At 41.7% G+C, this 14,488-nt stretch overlaps 56 non-coding genes and 8 pseudogenes across 56 annotated transcripts; all 64 read right to left on the bottom strand.

The window, feature by feature from the left end:
• LOC135063338 (5S ribosomal RNA) lies at positions 1-119 on the bottom strand. The gene has a single exon (XR_010249672.1). It is a non-coding gene; the product is annotated as a 5S ribosomal RNA (ribosomal RNA).
• A 107-nt stretch (positions 120-226) lies between these two features.
• On the bottom strand, positions 227-345 carry LOC134902118 (5S ribosomal RNA). Its single transcript, XR_010175593.1, has one exon. It is a non-coding gene; the product is annotated as a 5S ribosomal RNA (ribosomal RNA).
• A 107-nt stretch (positions 346-452) lies between these two features.
• Positions 453-571, bottom strand: LOC135059277 (5S ribosomal RNA). Its single transcript, XR_010245686.1, has one exon. It is a non-coding gene; the product is annotated as a 5S ribosomal RNA (ribosomal RNA).
• A 107-nt stretch (positions 572-678) lies between these two features.
• Positions 679-797, bottom strand: LOC134887054 (5S ribosomal RNA; annotated as a pseudogene).
• A 107-nt stretch (positions 798-904) lies between these two features.
• On the bottom strand, positions 905-1,023 carry LOC135070642 (5S ribosomal RNA). Its single transcript, XR_010256798.1, has one exon. It is a non-coding gene; the product is annotated as a 5S ribosomal RNA (ribosomal RNA).
• A 107-nt stretch (positions 1,024-1,130) lies between these two features.
• LOC134900583 (5S ribosomal RNA) lies at positions 1,131-1,249 on the bottom strand. Its single transcript, XR_010174095.1, has one exon. It is a non-coding gene; the product is annotated as a 5S ribosomal RNA (ribosomal RNA).
• Positions 1,250-1,356: 107 nt separating this feature from the next.
• On the bottom strand, positions 1,357-1,475 carry LOC134884732 (5S ribosomal RNA). The gene has a single exon (XR_010168869.1). It is a non-coding gene; the product is annotated as a 5S ribosomal RNA (ribosomal RNA).
• Positions 1,476-1,582: 107 nt separating this feature from the next.
• On the bottom strand, positions 1,583-1,701 carry LOC135061849 (5S ribosomal RNA). Its single transcript, XR_010248217.1, has one exon. It is a non-coding gene; the product is annotated as a 5S ribosomal RNA (ribosomal RNA).
• Positions 1,702-1,808: 107 nt separating this feature from the next.
• LOC135066412 (5S ribosomal RNA) lies at positions 1,809-1,927 on the bottom strand. The gene has a single exon (XR_010252660.1). It is a non-coding gene; the product is annotated as a 5S ribosomal RNA (ribosomal RNA).
• A 107-nt stretch (positions 1,928-2,034) lies between these two features.
• LOC134900581 (5S ribosomal RNA) lies at positions 2,035-2,153 on the bottom strand. Its single transcript, XR_010174093.1, has one exon. It is a non-coding gene; the product is annotated as a 5S ribosomal RNA (ribosomal RNA).
• A 107-nt stretch (positions 2,154-2,260) lies between these two features.
• On the bottom strand, positions 2,261-2,379 carry LOC135062396 (5S ribosomal RNA). Its single transcript, XR_010248747.1, has one exon. It is a non-coding gene; the product is annotated as a 5S ribosomal RNA (ribosomal RNA).
• A 107-nt stretch (positions 2,380-2,486) lies between these two features.
• LOC134886491 (5S ribosomal RNA) lies at positions 2,487-2,605 on the bottom strand. Its single transcript, XR_010170572.1, has one exon. It is a non-coding gene; the product is annotated as a 5S ribosomal RNA (ribosomal RNA).
• Positions 2,606-2,712: 107 nt separating this feature from the next.
• LOC135062511 (5S ribosomal RNA) lies at positions 2,713-2,831 on the bottom strand. The gene has a single exon (XR_010248858.1). It is a non-coding gene; the product is annotated as a 5S ribosomal RNA (ribosomal RNA).
• Positions 2,832-2,938: 107 nt separating this feature from the next.
• Positions 2,939-3,057, bottom strand: LOC135063876 (5S ribosomal RNA). Its single transcript, XR_010250196.1, has one exon. It is a non-coding gene; the product is annotated as a 5S ribosomal RNA (ribosomal RNA).
• A 107-nt stretch (positions 3,058-3,164) lies between these two features.
• Positions 3,165-3,283, bottom strand: LOC134901968 (5S ribosomal RNA). Its single transcript, XR_010175443.1, has one exon. It is a non-coding gene; the product is annotated as a 5S ribosomal RNA (ribosomal RNA).
• A 107-nt stretch (positions 3,284-3,390) lies between these two features.
• Positions 3,391-3,509, bottom strand: LOC135065744 (5S ribosomal RNA). Its single transcript, XR_010252017.1, has one exon. It is a non-coding gene; the product is annotated as a 5S ribosomal RNA (ribosomal RNA).
• Positions 3,510-3,617: 108 nt separating this feature from the next.
• Positions 3,618-3,736, bottom strand: LOC135060904 (5S ribosomal RNA). Its single transcript, XR_010247299.1, has one exon. It is a non-coding gene; the product is annotated as a 5S ribosomal RNA (ribosomal RNA).
• A 107-nt stretch (positions 3,737-3,843) lies between these two features.
• Positions 3,844-3,962, bottom strand: LOC134900580 (5S ribosomal RNA). Its single transcript, XR_010174092.1, has one exon. It is a non-coding gene; the product is annotated as a 5S ribosomal RNA (ribosomal RNA).
• Positions 3,963-4,069: 107 nt separating this feature from the next.
• Positions 4,070-4,188, bottom strand: LOC134892595 (5S ribosomal RNA; annotated as a pseudogene).
• Positions 4,189-4,295: 107 nt separating this feature from the next.
• LOC135068900 (5S ribosomal RNA) lies at positions 4,296-4,414 on the bottom strand. Its single transcript, XR_010255091.1, has one exon. It is a non-coding gene; the product is annotated as a 5S ribosomal RNA (ribosomal RNA).
• A 107-nt stretch (positions 4,415-4,521) lies between these two features.
• On the bottom strand, positions 4,522-4,640 carry LOC134900579 (5S ribosomal RNA). The gene has a single exon (XR_010174091.1). It is a non-coding gene; the product is annotated as a 5S ribosomal RNA (ribosomal RNA).
• A 107-nt stretch (positions 4,641-4,747) lies between these two features.
• On the bottom strand, positions 4,748-4,866 carry LOC134889339 (5S ribosomal RNA; annotated as a pseudogene).
• Positions 4,867-4,973: 107 nt separating this feature from the next.
• LOC135065894 (5S ribosomal RNA) lies at positions 4,974-5,092 on the bottom strand. Its single transcript, XR_010252162.1, has one exon. It is a non-coding gene; the product is annotated as a 5S ribosomal RNA (ribosomal RNA).
• A 107-nt stretch (positions 5,093-5,199) lies between these two features.
• LOC135060653 (5S ribosomal RNA) lies at positions 5,200-5,318 on the bottom strand. The gene has a single exon (XR_010247045.1). It is a non-coding gene; the product is annotated as a 5S ribosomal RNA (ribosomal RNA).
• A 107-nt stretch (positions 5,319-5,425) lies between these two features.
• Positions 5,426-5,544, bottom strand: LOC135065412 (5S ribosomal RNA). Its single transcript, XR_010251697.1, has one exon. It is a non-coding gene; the product is annotated as a 5S ribosomal RNA (ribosomal RNA).
• Positions 5,545-5,651: 107 nt separating this feature from the next.
• On the bottom strand, positions 5,652-5,770 carry LOC134900578 (5S ribosomal RNA). The gene has a single exon (XR_010174090.1). It is a non-coding gene; the product is annotated as a 5S ribosomal RNA (ribosomal RNA).
• Positions 5,771-5,877: 107 nt separating this feature from the next.
• Positions 5,878-5,996, bottom strand: LOC135059275 (5S ribosomal RNA). The gene has a single exon (XR_010245685.1). It is a non-coding gene; the product is annotated as a 5S ribosomal RNA (ribosomal RNA).
• A 107-nt stretch (positions 5,997-6,103) lies between these two features.
• Positions 6,104-6,222, bottom strand: LOC134887053 (5S ribosomal RNA; annotated as a pseudogene).
• Positions 6,223-6,329: 107 nt separating this feature from the next.
• Positions 6,330-6,448, bottom strand: LOC135070641 (5S ribosomal RNA). The gene has a single exon (XR_010256797.1). It is a non-coding gene; the product is annotated as a 5S ribosomal RNA (ribosomal RNA).
• A 107-nt stretch (positions 6,449-6,555) lies between these two features.
• On the bottom strand, positions 6,556-6,674 carry LOC134900577 (5S ribosomal RNA). The gene has a single exon (XR_010174089.1). It is a non-coding gene; the product is annotated as a 5S ribosomal RNA (ribosomal RNA).
• A 107-nt stretch (positions 6,675-6,781) lies between these two features.
• On the bottom strand, positions 6,782-6,900 carry LOC134884731 (5S ribosomal RNA). Its single transcript, XR_010168868.1, has one exon. It is a non-coding gene; the product is annotated as a 5S ribosomal RNA (ribosomal RNA).
• A 107-nt stretch (positions 6,901-7,007) lies between these two features.
• LOC135061847 (5S ribosomal RNA) lies at positions 7,008-7,126 on the bottom strand. Its single transcript, XR_010248215.1, has one exon. It is a non-coding gene; the product is annotated as a 5S ribosomal RNA (ribosomal RNA).
• A 107-nt stretch (positions 7,127-7,233) lies between these two features.
• On the bottom strand, positions 7,234-7,352 carry LOC135066411 (5S ribosomal RNA). Its single transcript, XR_010252659.1, has one exon. It is a non-coding gene; the product is annotated as a 5S ribosomal RNA (ribosomal RNA).
• Positions 7,353-7,459: 107 nt separating this feature from the next.
• On the bottom strand, positions 7,460-7,578 carry LOC134900576 (5S ribosomal RNA). Its single transcript, XR_010174088.1, has one exon. It is a non-coding gene; the product is annotated as a 5S ribosomal RNA (ribosomal RNA).
• Positions 7,579-7,685: 107 nt separating this feature from the next.
• On the bottom strand, positions 7,686-7,804 carry LOC135062395 (5S ribosomal RNA). Its single transcript, XR_010248746.1, has one exon. It is a non-coding gene; the product is annotated as a 5S ribosomal RNA (ribosomal RNA).
• A 107-nt stretch (positions 7,805-7,911) lies between these two features.
• LOC134886490 (5S ribosomal RNA) lies at positions 7,912-8,030 on the bottom strand. The gene has a single exon (XR_010170571.1). It is a non-coding gene; the product is annotated as a 5S ribosomal RNA (ribosomal RNA).
• A 107-nt stretch (positions 8,031-8,137) lies between these two features.
• Positions 8,138-8,256, bottom strand: LOC134887517 (5S ribosomal RNA; annotated as a pseudogene).
• A 107-nt stretch (positions 8,257-8,363) lies between these two features.
• LOC134900575 (5S ribosomal RNA) lies at positions 8,364-8,482 on the bottom strand. The gene has a single exon (XR_010174087.1). It is a non-coding gene; the product is annotated as a 5S ribosomal RNA (ribosomal RNA).
• Positions 8,483-8,589: 107 nt separating this feature from the next.
• On the bottom strand, positions 8,590-8,708 carry LOC134884730 (5S ribosomal RNA). The gene has a single exon (XR_010168867.1). It is a non-coding gene; the product is annotated as a 5S ribosomal RNA (ribosomal RNA).
• A 107-nt stretch (positions 8,709-8,815) lies between these two features.
• Positions 8,816-8,934, bottom strand: LOC134884919 (5S ribosomal RNA). The gene has a single exon (XR_010169050.1). It is a non-coding gene; the product is annotated as a 5S ribosomal RNA (ribosomal RNA).
• Positions 8,935-9,041: 107 nt separating this feature from the next.
• LOC134884729 (5S ribosomal RNA) lies at positions 9,042-9,160 on the bottom strand. The gene has a single exon (XR_010168866.1). It is a non-coding gene; the product is annotated as a 5S ribosomal RNA (ribosomal RNA).
• A 107-nt stretch (positions 9,161-9,267) lies between these two features.
• Positions 9,268-9,386, bottom strand: LOC134884422 (5S ribosomal RNA). The gene has a single exon (XR_010168570.1). It is a non-coding gene; the product is annotated as a 5S ribosomal RNA (ribosomal RNA).
• Positions 9,387-9,493: 107 nt separating this feature from the next.
• LOC135058520 (5S ribosomal RNA) lies at positions 9,494-9,612 on the bottom strand. Its single transcript, XR_010244947.1, has one exon. It is a non-coding gene; the product is annotated as a 5S ribosomal RNA (ribosomal RNA).
• A 107-nt stretch (positions 9,613-9,719) lies between these two features.
• LOC134894175 (5S ribosomal RNA) lies at positions 9,720-9,838 on the bottom strand. Its single transcript, XR_010171758.1, has one exon. It is a non-coding gene; the product is annotated as a 5S ribosomal RNA (ribosomal RNA).
• Positions 9,839-9,945: 107 nt separating this feature from the next.
• Positions 9,946-10,064, bottom strand: LOC135065659 (5S ribosomal RNA). The gene has a single exon (XR_010251933.1). It is a non-coding gene; the product is annotated as a 5S ribosomal RNA (ribosomal RNA).
• A 107-nt stretch (positions 10,065-10,171) lies between these two features.
• On the bottom strand, positions 10,172-10,294 carry LOC134896274 (5S ribosomal RNA; annotated as a pseudogene).
• Positions 10,295-10,401: 107 nt separating this feature from the next.
• On the bottom strand, positions 10,402-10,520 carry LOC134902209 (5S ribosomal RNA). Its single transcript, XR_010175679.1, has one exon. It is a non-coding gene; the product is annotated as a 5S ribosomal RNA (ribosomal RNA).
• A 107-nt stretch (positions 10,521-10,627) lies between these two features.
• Positions 10,628-10,746, bottom strand: LOC135064550 (5S ribosomal RNA). The gene has a single exon (XR_010250857.1). It is a non-coding gene; the product is annotated as a 5S ribosomal RNA (ribosomal RNA).
• A 107-nt stretch (positions 10,747-10,853) lies between these two features.
• Positions 10,854-10,972, bottom strand: LOC135064549 (5S ribosomal RNA). The gene has a single exon (XR_010250856.1). It is a non-coding gene; the product is annotated as a 5S ribosomal RNA (ribosomal RNA).
• Positions 10,973-11,079: 107 nt separating this feature from the next.
• LOC135058519 (5S ribosomal RNA) lies at positions 11,080-11,198 on the bottom strand. Its single transcript, XR_010244946.1, has one exon. It is a non-coding gene; the product is annotated as a 5S ribosomal RNA (ribosomal RNA).
• A 107-nt stretch (positions 11,199-11,305) lies between these two features.
• Positions 11,306-11,424, bottom strand: LOC134894058 (5S ribosomal RNA). The gene has a single exon (XR_010171744.1). It is a non-coding gene; the product is annotated as a 5S ribosomal RNA (ribosomal RNA).
• A 107-nt stretch (positions 11,425-11,531) lies between these two features.
• Positions 11,532-11,650, bottom strand: LOC135065658 (5S ribosomal RNA). The gene has a single exon (XR_010251932.1). It is a non-coding gene; the product is annotated as a 5S ribosomal RNA (ribosomal RNA).
• Positions 11,651-11,757: 107 nt separating this feature from the next.
• On the bottom strand, positions 11,758-11,876 carry LOC134890675 (5S ribosomal RNA; annotated as a pseudogene).
• A 107-nt stretch (positions 11,877-11,983) lies between these two features.
• On the bottom strand, positions 11,984-12,122 carry LOC134891512 (5S ribosomal RNA; annotated as a pseudogene).
• Positions 12,123-12,229: 107 nt separating this feature from the next.
• On the bottom strand, positions 12,230-12,348 carry LOC135058493 (5S ribosomal RNA). The gene has a single exon (XR_010244920.1). It is a non-coding gene; the product is annotated as a 5S ribosomal RNA (ribosomal RNA).
• Positions 12,349-12,455: 107 nt separating this feature from the next.
• On the bottom strand, positions 12,456-12,574 carry LOC135066462 (5S ribosomal RNA). Its single transcript, XR_010252709.1, has one exon. It is a non-coding gene; the product is annotated as a 5S ribosomal RNA (ribosomal RNA).
• A 107-nt stretch (positions 12,575-12,681) lies between these two features.
• LOC135064547 (5S ribosomal RNA) lies at positions 12,682-12,800 on the bottom strand. Its single transcript, XR_010250854.1, has one exon. It is a non-coding gene; the product is annotated as a 5S ribosomal RNA (ribosomal RNA).
• A 107-nt stretch (positions 12,801-12,907) lies between these two features.
• LOC135064785 (5S ribosomal RNA) lies at positions 12,908-13,026 on the bottom strand. Its single transcript, XR_010251086.1, has one exon. It is a non-coding gene; the product is annotated as a 5S ribosomal RNA (ribosomal RNA).
• Positions 13,027-13,133: 107 nt separating this feature from the next.
• Positions 13,134-13,252, bottom strand: LOC134886833 (5S ribosomal RNA). The gene has a single exon (XR_010170908.1). It is a non-coding gene; the product is annotated as a 5S ribosomal RNA (ribosomal RNA).
• Positions 13,253-13,359: 107 nt separating this feature from the next.
• Positions 13,360-13,478, bottom strand: LOC135064546 (5S ribosomal RNA). Its single transcript, XR_010250853.1, has one exon. It is a non-coding gene; the product is annotated as a 5S ribosomal RNA (ribosomal RNA).
• Positions 13,479-13,585: 107 nt separating this feature from the next.
• Positions 13,586-13,704, bottom strand: LOC135068296 (5S ribosomal RNA). Its single transcript, XR_010254500.1, has one exon. It is a non-coding gene; the product is annotated as a 5S ribosomal RNA (ribosomal RNA).
• A 107-nt stretch (positions 13,705-13,811) lies between these two features.
• Positions 13,812-13,930, bottom strand: LOC134884686 (5S ribosomal RNA). The gene has a single exon (XR_010168823.1). It is a non-coding gene; the product is annotated as a 5S ribosomal RNA (ribosomal RNA).
• Positions 13,931-14,037: 107 nt separating this feature from the next.
• LOC134900574 (5S ribosomal RNA) lies at positions 14,038-14,156 on the bottom strand. Its single transcript, XR_010174086.1, has one exon. It is a non-coding gene; the product is annotated as a 5S ribosomal RNA (ribosomal RNA).
• Positions 14,157-14,263: 107 nt separating this feature from the next.
• LOC135059387 (5S ribosomal RNA) lies at positions 14,264-14,382 on the bottom strand. The gene has a single exon (XR_010245792.1). It is a non-coding gene; the product is annotated as a 5S ribosomal RNA (ribosomal RNA).
• Between the last annotated feature and the right edge of the window lie 106 nt (positions 14,383-14,488).

Here is a 14,488-nt window from a genome sequence, read left to right as displayed (position 1 = left end):
TATCTACAGCACCTTGTATTCCCAGGTGGTCTCCCATCCAAGTACTAACCAGGCCCAACACTGCTTAGCTTCCAAGATCAGATGAGATTGAGCGTATCCAATGTGGTGTGGCTGTAGATGAGCTTTGTGGTTTCTGTTAGAACTTTTCTACTTCTAACTACTGGTTCATAAATGAATACGTTTGAAAATGGAATGCATCAACAGTACGGTGTTGGCAGTATAAAAATATCTACAGCACCTTGTATTCCCAGGTGGTCTCCCATCCAAGTACTAACCAGGCCCAACACTGCTTAGCTGCCAAGATCAGATGAGATTGGGCGTATCCAGTGTGGTGTGGCTGTAGATAAGCTTTGTGGTTTCTGTTAGAACTTTTCTACTTCTAACTACTGGTTCATAAATGAATACGTTTGAAAATGGAATGCATCAACAGAACGGTGTTGGCAGTATAAAATTATCTACAGCGCCTTGTATTCCCAGGTGGTCTCCCATCCAAGTACTAACCAGGCCCAACACTGCTTAGCTTCCAAGATCAGATGAGATTGGGCGTATCCAGTGTGGTGTGGCTGTAGATGAGCTTTATAGTTTCTGTTAGAACTTTTCTACTTCTAACTACTGGTTCATAAATGAATACGTTTGAAAATGGAATGCATCAACAGAACGGTGTTGGCAGTATAAAAATATCTACAGCACCTTGTATTCCCAGGTGGTCTCCCATCCAAGTACTAACCAGGCCCAACACTGCTTAGCTTCCAAGATCAGATGAGATTGGGCGTATCCAGTGTTGTGTGGCTGTATATGAGCTTTGTGGATTCTGTTAGAACTTTTCTACTTCTAACTACTGGTTCATAAATGAATACGTTTGAAAATGGAATGCATCAACAGAACGGTGTTGGCAGTATAAAAATATCTACAGCACCTTGTATTCCGAGGTGGTCTCCCATCCAAGTACTAACCAGGCCCAATACTGCTTAGCTTCCAAGATCAGATGAGATTGGGCGTATCCAGTGTGGTGTGGCTGTAGATGAGCTTTGTGGTTTCTGTTAGAACTTTTCTACTTCTAACTACTGGTTCATAAATGAATAAGTTTTAAAATGGAATGCATCAACAGAACGGTGTTGGCAGTATAAAAATATCTACAGCACCTTGTATTCCCAGGTGGTCTCCCATCCAAGTACTAACCAGGCCCAACACTGCTTAGCTTCCAAGATCAGATGAGATTGGGCGTATCCAGTGTGGTGTGGCTGTAGATGAGCTTTGGGGTTTCTGTTAGAACTTTTCTACTTCTAACTACTGGTTCATAAATGAATACGTTTGAAAATGGAATGCATCAACAGAACGGTGTTGGCAGTCTAAAAATATCTACAGCACCTTGTATTCCCAGGTGGTCTCCCATCCAAGTACTAACCAGGCCCAACACTGCTTAGCTTCCAAGATCAGATGAGATTGGGCATATCCAGTGTGGTGTGGCTGTATAAGAGCTTTATAGTTTCGGTTAGTACTTTTCTACTTCTAACTACTGGTTCATAAATGAATACGTTTGAAAATGGAATGCATCAACAGAACGGTGTTGGCAGTATAAAAATATCTACAGCACCTTGTATTCCCAGGTGGTCTCCCATCCAAGTACTAACCAGGCCCAACACTGCTTAGCTTCCAAGATCAGATGAGATTGGGCGTATCCAGTGTGGTGTGGCTGTAGAGGAGCTTTATGGTTTCTGTTAGAACTTTTCTACTTCTAACTACTGGTTCATAAATGAATACGTTTGAAAATGGAATGCATCAACAGAACGGTGTTGGCAGTATAAAAATATTTACAGCACCTTGTATTCCCAGGTGGTCTCCCATCCAAGTACTAACCAGGCCCAACACTGCTTAGCTTCCAAGATCAGATGAGATTGGGCGTATCCAGCGTGGTGTGGCTGTAGATGAGCTTTGTGGTTTCTGTTAGAACTTTTCTACTTCTAACTACTGGTTCATAAATGAATACGTTTGAAAATGGAATGCATCAACAGAACGGTGTTGGCAGTATAAAAATATCTACAGCACCTTGTATTCCCAGGTGGTCTCCCATCCAAGTACTAACCAGGCCCAACACTGCTTAGCTTCCAAGATCAGATGAGATTGGGCGTATCCAGTGTGGTGTGGCTGTAGATGAGCTTTATGGTTTCTGTTAGAACTTTTCTACTTCTAACTACTGGTTCATAAATGAATACGTTTGAAAATGGAATGCATCAACAGAACGGTGTTGGCAGTATAAAAATATCTACGGCACCTTGTATTCCCAGGTGGTCTCCCATCCAAGTACTAACCAGGCCCAACACTGCTTAGCTTCCAAGATCAGATGAGATTGGGCGTATCCAGTGTGGTGTGGCTGTAGATAAGCTTTGTGGTTTCTGTTAGAACTTTTCTACTTCTAACTACTGGTTCATAAATGAATACGTTTGAAAATGGAATGCATCAACAGAACGGTGTTGGCAGTATAAAAATATCTACAGCACCTTGTATTCCCAGGTGGTCTCCCATCTAAGTACTAACCAGGCCCAACACTGCTTAGCTTCCAAGATCAGATGAGATTGGGCATATCCAGTGTGGTGTGGCTGTATAAGAGCTTTATAGTTTCGGTTAGTACTTTTCTACTTCTAACTACTGGTTCATAAATGAATACGTTTGAAAATGGAATGCATCAACAGAACGGTGTTGGCATTATAAAAATATCTACAGCACCTTGTATTCCCAGGTGGTCTCCCATCCAAGTACTAACCAGGCCCAACACTGCTTAGCTTCCAAGATCAGATGAGATTGGGCGTATCCAGTGTGGTGTGGCTGTATATGAGCTTTGTGGTTTCTGTTAGAACTTTTCTACTTCTAACTACTGGTTCATAAATGAATACGTTTGAAAATGGAATGCATCAACAGAACGGTGTTGGCAGTATAAAAATATCTACAGCACCTTGTATTCCCAGGTGGTCTCCCATCCAAGTACTAACCAGGCCCAATACTGCTTAGCTTCCAAGATCAGATGAGATTGGGCGTATCCAGTGTGGTGTGGCTGTAGATAAGCTTTGTGGTTTCTGTTAGAACTTTTCTACTTCTAACTCCTGGTTCATAAATGAATACGTTTTAAAATGGAATGCATCAACAGAACGGTGTTGGCAGTATAAAAATATCTACAGCACCTTGTATTCCCAGGTGGTCTCCCATCCAAGTACTAACCAGGCCCAACACTGCTTAGCTTCCAAGATCAGATGAGATTGGGCGTATCCAGCGTGGTGTGGCTGTAGATGAGCTTTGTGGTTTCTGTTAGAACTTTTCTACTTCTAACTACTGGTTCATAAATGAATACGTTTGAAAATGGAATGCATCAACAGAACGGTGTTGGCAGTATAAAAATATCTACAGCACCTTGTATTCCCAGGTGGTTTCCCATCCAAGTACTAACCAGGCCCAACACTGCTTAGCTTCCAAGACCAGATGAGATTGGGCGTATCCAGTGTGGTGTGGCTGTAGATGAGCTTTGTGGTTTCTGTTAGAACTTTTCTACTTCTAACTACTGGTTCATAAATGAATACGTTTTAAAATGGAATGCATCAACAGAACGGTGTTGGTAGTATAAAAATTATCTACAGCACCTTGTATTCCCAGGTGGTCTCCCATCCAAGTACTAACCAGGCCCAACACTACTTAGCTTCCAAGATCAGATGAGATTGGGCGTATCCAGTGTGGTGTGGCTGTAGATGAGCTTTATGGTTTCTGTTAGAACTTTTCTACTTCTAACTACTGGTTCATAAATGAATACGTTTGAAAATGGAATGCATCAACAGAACGGTGTTGGCAGTATAAAAATATCTACAGCACCTTGTATTCCCAGGTGGTCTCCCATCCAAGTACTAACCAGGCCCAACACTGCTTAGCTTCCAAGATCAGATGAGATTGGGCGTATCCAGTGTGGTGTGGCTGTAGATGAGCTTTGTGGTTTCTGTTAGAACTTTTCTACTTCTAACTACTGGTTCATAAATGAATACGCTTGAAAATGGAATGCATCAACAGAACGGTGTTGGCAGTATAAAAATATCTACAGCACCTTGTATTCCCAGGTGGTCTCCCATCCAAGTACTAACCATGCCCAACACTGCTTAGCTTCCAAGATCAGATGAGATTGGGCATATCCAGTGTGGTGTAGCTGTATAAGAGCTTTATAGTTTCGGTTAGTACTTTTCTACTTCTAACTACTGGTTCATAAATGAATACGTTTGAAAATGGAATGCATCAACAGAACGGTGTTGGTAGTATAAAAATATCTACAGCACCTTGTATTCCCAGGTGGTCTCCCATCCAAGTACTAACCAGGCCCAACACTGCTTAGCTTCCAAGATCAGATGAGATTGGGCGTATCTAGTGTGGCTTGGCTGTAGATGAACTTTGTGGTTTCTGTTAGAACTTTTCTACTTCTAACTACTGGTTCATAAATGAATACGTTTTAAAATGGAATGCATCAACAGAACGGTGTTGGCAGTATAAAATTATCTACAGCACCTTGTATTCCCAGGTGGTCTCCCATCCAAGTACTAACCAGGCCCAACACTGCTTAGCTTCCAAGATCAGATGAGATTGGGCGTATCCAGTGTGGTGTGGCTGTAGATGAGCTTTATGGTTTCTGTTAGAACTTTTCTACTTCTAACTACTGGTTCATAAATGAATACGTTTGAAAATGGAATGCATCAACAGAACGGTGTTGGCAGTATAAAAATATCTACAGCACCTTGTATTCCCAGGTTGTCTCCCATCCAAGTACTAAACAGGCCCAACACTGCTTAGCTTCCAAGATCAGATGAGATTGGGCGTATCCAGTGTGGTGTGGCTGTATATGAGCTTTGTGGTTTCTGTTAGAACTTTTCTACTTCTAACTACTGGTTCATAAATGAATACGTTTGAAAATGGAATGCATCAACAGAACTGTGTTGGCAGTATAAAAATATCTACAGCACCTTGTATTCCGAGGTGGTCTCCCATCCAAGTACTAACCAGGCCCAACACTGCTTAGCTTCCAAGATCAGATGAGATTGGGCGTATCCAGCGTGGTGTGGCTGTAGATGAGCTTTGTGGTTTCTGTTAGAACTTTTCTACTTATAACTACTGGTTCATAAATGAATACGTTTGAAAATGGAATGCATCAACAGAACGGTGTTGGCAGTATAAAAATATCTACAGCACCTTGTATTCCCAGGTGGTCTCCCATCCAAGTACTAACCAGGCCCAACACTGCTTAGCTTCCAAGATCAGATGAGATTGGGCGTATCCAGTGTGGCTTGGCTGTAGATGAACTTTGTGGTTTCTGTTAGAACTTTTCTACTTCTAACTACTGGTTCATAAATGAATACGTTTTAAAATGGAATGCATCAACAGAACGGTGTTGGCAGTATAACATTATCTACAGCACCTTGTATTCCCAGGTGGTCTCCCATCCAAGTACTAATCAGGCCCAACACTGCTTAGCTTCCAAGATCAGATGAGATTGAGCGTATCCAATGTGGTGTGGCTGTAGATGAGCTTTGTGGTTTCTGTTAGAACTTTTCTACTTCTAACTACTGGTTCATAAATGAATACGTTTGAAAATGGAATGCATCAACAGTACGGTGTTGGCAGTATAAAAATATCTACAGCACCTTGTATTCCCAGGTGGTCTCCCATCCAAGTACTAACCAGGCCCAACACTGCTTAGCTTCCAAGATCAGATGAGATTGGGCGTATCCAGTGTGGTGTGGCTGTAGATAAGCTTTGTGGTTTCTGTTAGAACTTTTCTACTTCTAACTACTGGTTCATAAATGAATACGTTTGAAAATGGAATGCATCAACAGAACGGTGTTGGCAGTATAAAATTATCTACAGCGCCTTGTATTCCCAGGTGGTCTCCCATCCAAGTACTAACCAGGCCCAACACTGCTTAGCTTCCAAGATCAGATGAGATTGGGCGTATCCAGTGTGGTGTGGCTGTAGATGAGCTTTATAGTTTCTGTTAGAACTTTTCTACTTCTAACTACTGGTTCATAAATGAATACGTTTGAAAATGGAATGCATCAACAGAACGGTGTTGGCAGTATAAAAATATCTACAGCACCTTGTATTCCCAGGTGGTCTCCCATCCAAGTACTAACCAGGCCCAACACTGCTTAGCTTCCAAGATCAGATGAGATTGGGCGTATCCAGTGTTGTGTGGCTGTATATGAGCTTTGTGGATTCTGTTAGAACTTTTCTACTTCTAACTACTGGTTCATAAATGAATACGTTTGAAAATGGAATGCATCAACAGAACGGTGTTGGCAGTATAAAAATATCTACAGCACCTTGTATTCCGAGGTGGTCTCCCATCCAAGTACTAACCAGGCCCAATACTGCTTAGCTTCCAAGATCAGATGAGATTGGGCGTATCCAGTGTGGTGTGGCTGTAGATGAGCTTTGTGGTTTCTGTTAGAACTTTTCTACTTCTAACTACTGGTTCATAAATGAATACGTTTTAAAATGGAATGCATCAACAGAACGGTGTTGGCAGTATAAAAATATCTACAGCACCTTGTATTCCCAGGTGGTCTCCCATCCAAGTACTAACCAGGCCCAACACTGCTTAGCTTCCAAGATCAGATGAGATTGGGCGTATCCAGTGTGGTGTGGCTGTAGATGAGCTTTGTGGTTTCTGTTAGAACTTTTCTACTTCTAACTACTGGTTCATAAATGAATACGTTTGAAAATGGAATGCATCAACAGAACGGTGTTGGCAGTCTAAAAATATCTACAGCACCTTGTATTCCCAGGTGGTCTCCCATCCAAGTACTAACCAGGCCCAACACTGCTTAGCTTCCAAGATCAGATGAGATTGGGCATATCCAGTGTGGTGTGGCTGTATAAGAGCTTTATAGTTTCGGTTAGTACTTTTCTACTTCTAACTACTGGTTCATAAATGAATACGTTTGAAAATGGAATGCATCAACAGAACGGTGTTGGCAGTATAAAAATATCTACAGCACCTTGTATTCCCAGGTGGTCTCCCATCCAAGTACTAACCAGGCCCAACACTGCTTAGCTTCCAAGATCAGATGAGATTGGGCGTATCCAGTGTGGTGTGGCTGTAGAGGAGCTTTATGGTTTCTGTTAGAACTTTTCTACTTCTAACTACTGGTTCATAAATGAATACGTTTGAAAATGGAATGCATCAACAGAACGGTGTTGGCAGTATAAAAATATTTACAGCACCTTGTATTCCCAGGTGGTCTCCCATCCAAGTACTAACCAGGCCCAACACTGCTTAGCTTCCAAGATCAGATGAGATTGGGCGTATCCAGCGTGGTGTGGCTGTAGATGAGCTTTGTGGTTTCTGTTAGAACTTTTCTACTTCTAACTACTGGTTCATAAATGAATACGTTTGAAAATGGAATGCATCAACAGAACGGTGTTGGCAGTATAAAAATATCTACAGCACCTTGTATTCCCAGGTGGTCTCCCATCCAAGTACTAACCAGGCCCAACACTGCTTAGCTTCCAAGATCAGATGAGATTGGGCGTATCCAGTGTGGTGTGGCTGTAGATGAGCTTTATGGTTTCTGTTAGAACTTTTCTACTTCTAACTACTGGTTCATAAATGAATACGTTTGAAAATGGAATGCATCAACAGAACGGTGTTGGCAGTATAAAAATATCTACGGCACCTTGTATTCCCAGGTGGTCTCCCATCCAAGTACTAACCAGGCCCAACACTGCTTAGCTTCCAAGATCAGATGAGATTGGGCGTATCCAGTGTGGTGTGGCTGTAGATAAGCTTTGTGGTTTCTGTTAGAACTTTTCTACTTCTAACTACTGGTTCATAAATGAATACGTTTGAAAATGGAATGCATCAACAGAACGGTGTTGGCAGTATAAAAATATCTACAGCACCTTGTATTCCCAGGTGGTCTCCCATCTAAGTACTAACCAGGCCCAACACTGCTTAGCTTCCAAGATCAGATGAGATTGGGCATATCCAGTGTGGTGTGGCTGTATAAGAGCTTTATAGTTTCGGTTAGTACTTTTCTACTTCTAACTACTGGTTCATAAATGAATACGTTTGAAAATGGAATGCATCAACAGAACGGTGTTGGCAGTTTAAAAATATCTACAGCACCTTGTATTCCCAGGTGGTCTCCCATCCAAGTACTAACCAGGCCCAACACTGCTTAGCTTCCAGGATCAGATGAGATTGGGCATATCCAGTGTGGTGTGGCTGTAGAAGAGCTTTATGGTTTCTGTTAGTACTTTTCTACTTCTAACTACTGGTTCATAAATGAATACGTTTGAAAATGGAATGCATCAACAGAACGGTGTTGGCAGTATAAAAATATCTACAGCACCTTGTATTCCCAGGTGGTCTCCCATCCAAGTACTAACCAGGCCCAACACTGCTTAGCTTCCAAGATCAGATGAGATTGGGCGTATCCAGTGTGGTGTGGCTGTAGATGAGCTTTATAGTTTCTGTTAGAACTTTTCTACTTCTAACTACTGGTTCATAAATGAATACGTTTGAAAATGGAATGCATCAACAGAACGGTGTTGGCAGTATAAAAATATCTACAGCACCTTGTATTCCCAGGTGGTCTCCCATCCAAGTACTAACCAGGCCCAACACTGCTTAGCTTCCAAGATCAGATGAGATTGGGCATATCCAGTGTGGTGTGGCTGTATAAGAGCTTTATAGTTTCGGTTAGTACTTTTCTACTTCTAACTACTGGTTCATAAATGAATACGTATGAAAATGGAATGCATCAACAGAACGGTGTTGGCAGTATAAAAATATCTACAGCACCTTGTATTCCCAGGTGGTCTCCCATCCAAGTACTAACCAGGCCCAACACTGCTTAGTTTCCAAGATCAGATGAGATTGGGCGTATCCAGTGTGGTGTGGCTGTATATGAGCTTTGTTGTTTCTGTTAGAACTTTTCTACTTCTAACTACTGGTTCATAAATGAATACGTTTGAAAATGGAATGCATCAACAGAACGGTGTTGGCAGTATAAAAATATCTACAGCACCTTGTATTCCCAGGTGGTCTCCCATCCAAGTACTAACCAGGCCCAACACTGCTTAGCTTCCAAGATCAGATGAGATTGGGCATATCCAGTGTGGTGTGGCTGTATAAGAGCTTTATAGTTTCGGTTAGTACTTTTCTACTTCTAACTACTGGTTCATAAATGAATACGTATGAAAATGGAATGCATCAACAGAACGGTGTTGGCAGTATAAAAATATCTACAGCACCTTGTATTCCCAGGTGGTCTCCCATCCAAGTACTAACCAGGCCCAACACTGCTTAGTTTCCAAGATCAGATGAGATTGGGCGTATCCAGTGTGGTGTGGCTGTAGAGGAGCTTTATGGTTTCTGTTAGAACTTTTCTACTTCTAACTACTGGTTCATAAATGAATACGTTTGAAAATGGAATGCATCAACAGAACGGTGTTGGCAGTATAAAAATATCTACAGCACCTTGTATTCCCAGGTGGTCTCCCATCCAAGTACTAACCAGGCCCAACACTGCTTAGCTTCCAAGATCAGATGAGATTGGGCGTATCCAGTGGGGTGTGGCTGTAGATGAGCTTTGAGGTTTCTGTTAGAACTTTTCTACTTCTAACTACTGGTTCATAAATGAATACGTTTGAAAATGGAATGCATCAGCAGAACGGTGTTGGTAGTATAAAAATATCTACAGCACCTTGTATTCCCAGGTGGTCTCCCATCCAAGTACTAACAAGGCCCAACACTGCTTAGCTTCCAAGAACAGATGAGATTGGGTGTATCCAGTGTGGTGTGGCTGTAGATGAGCTTTGTGGTTTCTGTTAGAACTTTTCTACTTCTAACTACTGGTTCATAAATGAATACGTTTGAAAATGGAATGCATCAACAGAACGGTGTTGGCAGTATAAAAATATCTACAGCACCTTGTATTCCCAGGTGGTCTCCCATCCAAGTACTAACCAGGCCCAACACTGCTTAGCTTCAAAGATCAGATGAGATTGGGCGTATCCAGTGTGGTGTGGCTGTAGATGAGTAATGTAGTTTCTGTTTGAACTTTTCTTCTTCTAACTACTGGTTCATAAATGAATACATTTGAAAATGGAATGCATCAACAGAACGGTGTTGGCAGTATAAAAATATCTACAGCACCTTGTATTCCCAGGTGGTCTCCCATCCATCCAAGTACTAACCAGGCCCAACACTGCTCAGCTTCTAAGATCAGATGAGATTGGGCGTATCCAGTGTGGCTTGGCTGTAGATGAACTTTGTGGTTTCTGTTAGAACTTTTCTACTTCTAACTACTGGTTCATAAATGAATACGTTTGAAAATGGAATGCATCAACTGAACGGTGTTGGCTGTATAAAATTATCTACAGCACCTTGTATTCCCAGGTGGTCTCCCATCCAAGTACTAACCAAGCCCAACACTGCTTAGCTTCCAAGATCAGATGAGATTGGGCGTATCCAGTGTGGTGTGGCTGTAGATGAGCTTCGTGGTTTCTGTTAGAACTTTTCTTCTTCTAACTACTGGTTCATAAATGAATACGTTTGAAAATGGAATGCATTAACAGAACGGTGTTGGCAGTATAAAAATATCTACAGCACCTTGTATTCCCAGGTGGTCTCCCATCCAAGTACTAACCAGGCCCAACACTGCTTAGCTTCCAAGATCAGATGAGATTGGGCATATCCAGTGTGGTGTGGCTGTAGAAGAGCTTCATGGTTTCTGTTAGTACTTTTCTACTTCTAACTACTGGTTCATAAATGAATATGTTTGAAAATGGAATGCATCAACAGAACGGTGTTGGTAGTATAAAAATATCTACAGCACCTTGTATTCCCAGGTGGTCTCCCATCCAAGTACTAACCAGGCCCAACACTGCTTAGCTTCCAAGATCAGATGAGATTGGGCATATCCAGTGTGGTGTGGCTGTAGAAGAGCTTTATGGTTTCTGTTAGAACTTTTCTACTTCTAACTACTGGTTCATAAATGAATACGTTTGAAAATGGAATGCATCAACAGAACGGTGTTGGCAGTATAAAAATATCTACAGCACCTTGTATTCCCAGGTGGTCTCCCATCCAAGTACTAACCAGGCCCAACACTGCTTAGCTTCCAAGATCAGATGAGATTGGGCGTATCCAGTGGGGTGTGGCTGTAGATGAGCTTTGAGGTTTCTGTTAGAACTTTTCTACTTCTAACTACTGGTTCATAAATGAATACGTTTGAAAATGGAATGCATCAGCAGAACGGTGTTGGTAGTATAAAAATATCTACAGCACCTTGTATTCCCAGGTGGTCTCCCATCCAAGTACTAACAAGGCCCAACACTGCTTAGCTTCCAAGAACAGATGAGATTGGGTGTATCCAGTGTGGTGTGGCTGTAGATGAGCTTTGTGGTTTCTGTTAGAACTTTTCTACTTCTAACTACTGGTTCATAAATGAATACGTTTGAAAATGGAATGCATCAACAGAACGGTGTTGGCAGTATAAAAATATCTACAGCACCTTGTATTCCCAGGTGGTCTCCCATCCAAGTACTAACCAGGCCCAACACTGCTTAGCTTCAAAGATCAGATGAGATTGGGCGTATCCAGTGTGGTGTGGCTGTAGATGAGTAATGTAGTTTCTGTTTGAACTTTTCTTCTTCTAACTACTGGTTCATAAATGAATACATTTGAAAATGGAATGCATCAACAGAACGGTGTTGGCAGTATAAAAATATCTACAGCACCTTGTATTCCCAGGTGGTCTCCCATCCAAGTACTAACCAGGCCCAACACTGCTCAGCTTCTAAGATCAGATGAGATTGGGCGTATCCAGTGTGGCTTGGCTGTAGATGAACTTTGTGGTTTCTGTTAGAACTTTTCTACTTCTAACTACTGGTTCATAAATGAATACGTTTGAAAATGGAATGCATCAACTGAACGGTGTTGGCTGTATAAAATTATCTACAGCACCTTGTATTCCCAGGTGGTCTCCCATCCAAGTACTAACCAAGCCCAACACTGCTTAACCAAGCCCAACACTGCTTAGCTTCCAAGATCAGATGAGATTGGGCGTATCCAGTGTGGTGTGGCTGTAGATGAGCTTCGTGGTTTCTGTTAGAACTTTTCTTCTTCTAACTACTGGTTCATAAATGAATACGTTTGAAAATGGAATGCATTAACAGAACGGTGTTGGCAGTATAAAAATATCTACAGCACCTTGTATTCCCAGGTGGTCTCCCATCCAAGTACTAACCAGGCCCAACACTGCTTAGCTTCCAAGATCAGATGAGATTGGGCATATCCAGTGTGGTATGGCTGTAGAAGAGCTTCATGGTTTCTGTTAGTACTTTTCTACTTCTAACTACTGGTTCATAAATGAATATGTTTGAAAATGGAATGCATCAACAGAACGGTGTTGGTAGTATAAAAACATCTACAGCACCTTGTATTCCCAGGTGGTCTCCCATCCAAGTACTAACCAGGCCCAACACTGCTTAGCTTCCAAGATCAGATGAGATTGGGCATATCCAGTGTGGTGTGGCTGTAGAAGAGCTTTATGGTTTCTGTTAATACTTTTCTACTTCTAACTACTGGTTCATAAATGAATACGTTTGAAAATGGAATGCATCAACAGAACGGTGTTGGTAGTATAAAAATATCTACAGCACCTTGTATTCCCAGGTGGTCTCCCATCCAAGTACTAACCAGGCCCAACACTGCTTAGCTTCCAAGATCAGATGAGATTGGGCATATCCAGTGTGGTGTGGCTGTAGAAGAGCTTTATGGTTTCTGTTAGTACTTTTCTACTTCTAACTACTGGTTCATAAATGAATACGTTTGAAAATGGAATGCATCAACAGAACGGTGTTGGTAGTATAAAAATATCTACAGCACCTTGTATTCCCAGGTGGTCTCCCATCCAAGTACTAACCAGGCCCAACACTGCTTAGCTTCTAAGATCAGATGAGATTGGGCGTATCCAGTGTGGTGTGGCTGTAGATGAGCTTTATGGTTTCTGTTAGAACTTTTCTACTTCTAACTACTGGTTCATAAATGAATACGTTTGAAAATGGAATGCATCAACAGAACGGTGTAGGCAGTATAAAAATATCTACAGCACTTTGAATTCCCAGGTGGTCTCCCATCCAAGTACTAACCAGGCCCAACACTGCTTAGCTTCCAAGATCAGATGAGATTGGGCATATCCAGTGTGGTGTGGCTGTAGAAGAGCTTCATGGTTTCTGTTAGTACTTTTCTACTTCTAACTACTGGTTCATAAATGAATATGTTTGAAAATGGAATGCATCAATAGAACGGTGTTGGTAGTATAAAAATATCTACAGCACCTTGTATTCCCAGGTGGTCTCCCATCCAAGTACTAACCAGGCCCAACACTGCTTAGCTTCCAAGATCAGATGAGATTGGGCATATCCAGTGTGGTGTGGCTGTAGAAGAGCTTTATGGTTTCTGTTAATACTTTTCTACTTCTAACTACTGGTTCATAAATGAATACGTTTGAAAATGGAATGCATCAACAGAACGGTGTTGGTAGTATAAAAATATCTACAGCACCTTGTATTCCCAGGTGGTCTCCCATCCAAGTACTAACCAGGCCCAACACTGCTTAGCTTCCAAGATCAGATGAGATTGGGCATATCCAGCGTGGTGTGGCTGTAGAAAAGCTTTATGGTTTCTGTTAGTACTTTTCTACTTCTAACTACTGGTTCATAAATGAATACGTTTGAAAATGGAATGCATCAACAGAACGGTGTTGGTAGTATAAAAATATCTACAGCACCTTGTATTCCCAGGTGGTCTCCCATCCAAGTACTAACCAGGCCCAACACTGCTTAGCTTCTAAGATCAGATGAGATTGGGCGTATCCAGTGTGGTGTGGCTGTCGATGAGCTTTATGGTTTCTGTTAGAACTTTTCTACTTCTAACTACTGGTTCATAAATGAATACATTTGAAAATGGAATGCATCAACAGAACGGTGTTGTTAGTATAAAAATATCTACAGCACCTTGTATTCCCAGGTGGTCTCCCATCCAAGTACTAACCAGGCCCAACACTGCTTAGCTTCCAAGATCAGATGAGATTGGGCGTATCCAGTGTGGTGTGGCTGTAGATGAGCTTTGTGGTTTCTGTTTGAACTTTTCTTCTTCTAACTACTGGTTCATAAATGAATACATTTGAAAATGGAATGCATCAACAGAACGGTGTTGGCAGTATAAAAATATCTACAGCACCTTGTATTCCCAGGTGGTCTCCCATCCAAGTACTAACCAGGCCCAACACTGCTTAGCTTCCAAGATCAGATGAGATTGGGCGTATCCAGTATGGTGTGGCTGTAGATGATCTTTGTGGTTTCTGTTAGAACTTTTCTACTTCTAACTACTGGTTCATAAATGAATACATTTGAAAATCGAATGCATCAACAGAACGGTGTTGGCAGTATAAAA

This window comes from Pseudophryne corroboree, chromosome 3, assembly GCF_028390025.1.
Source record: "Pseudophryne corroboree isolate aPseCor3 chromosome 3, aPseCor3.hap2, whole genome shotgun sequence".
NCBI lineage: Eukaryota > Metazoa > Chordata > Amphibia > Anura > Myobatrachidae > Pseudophryne > Pseudophryne corroboree.
This window is presented reverse-complemented; position numbering and strand designations above follow the sequence as displayed.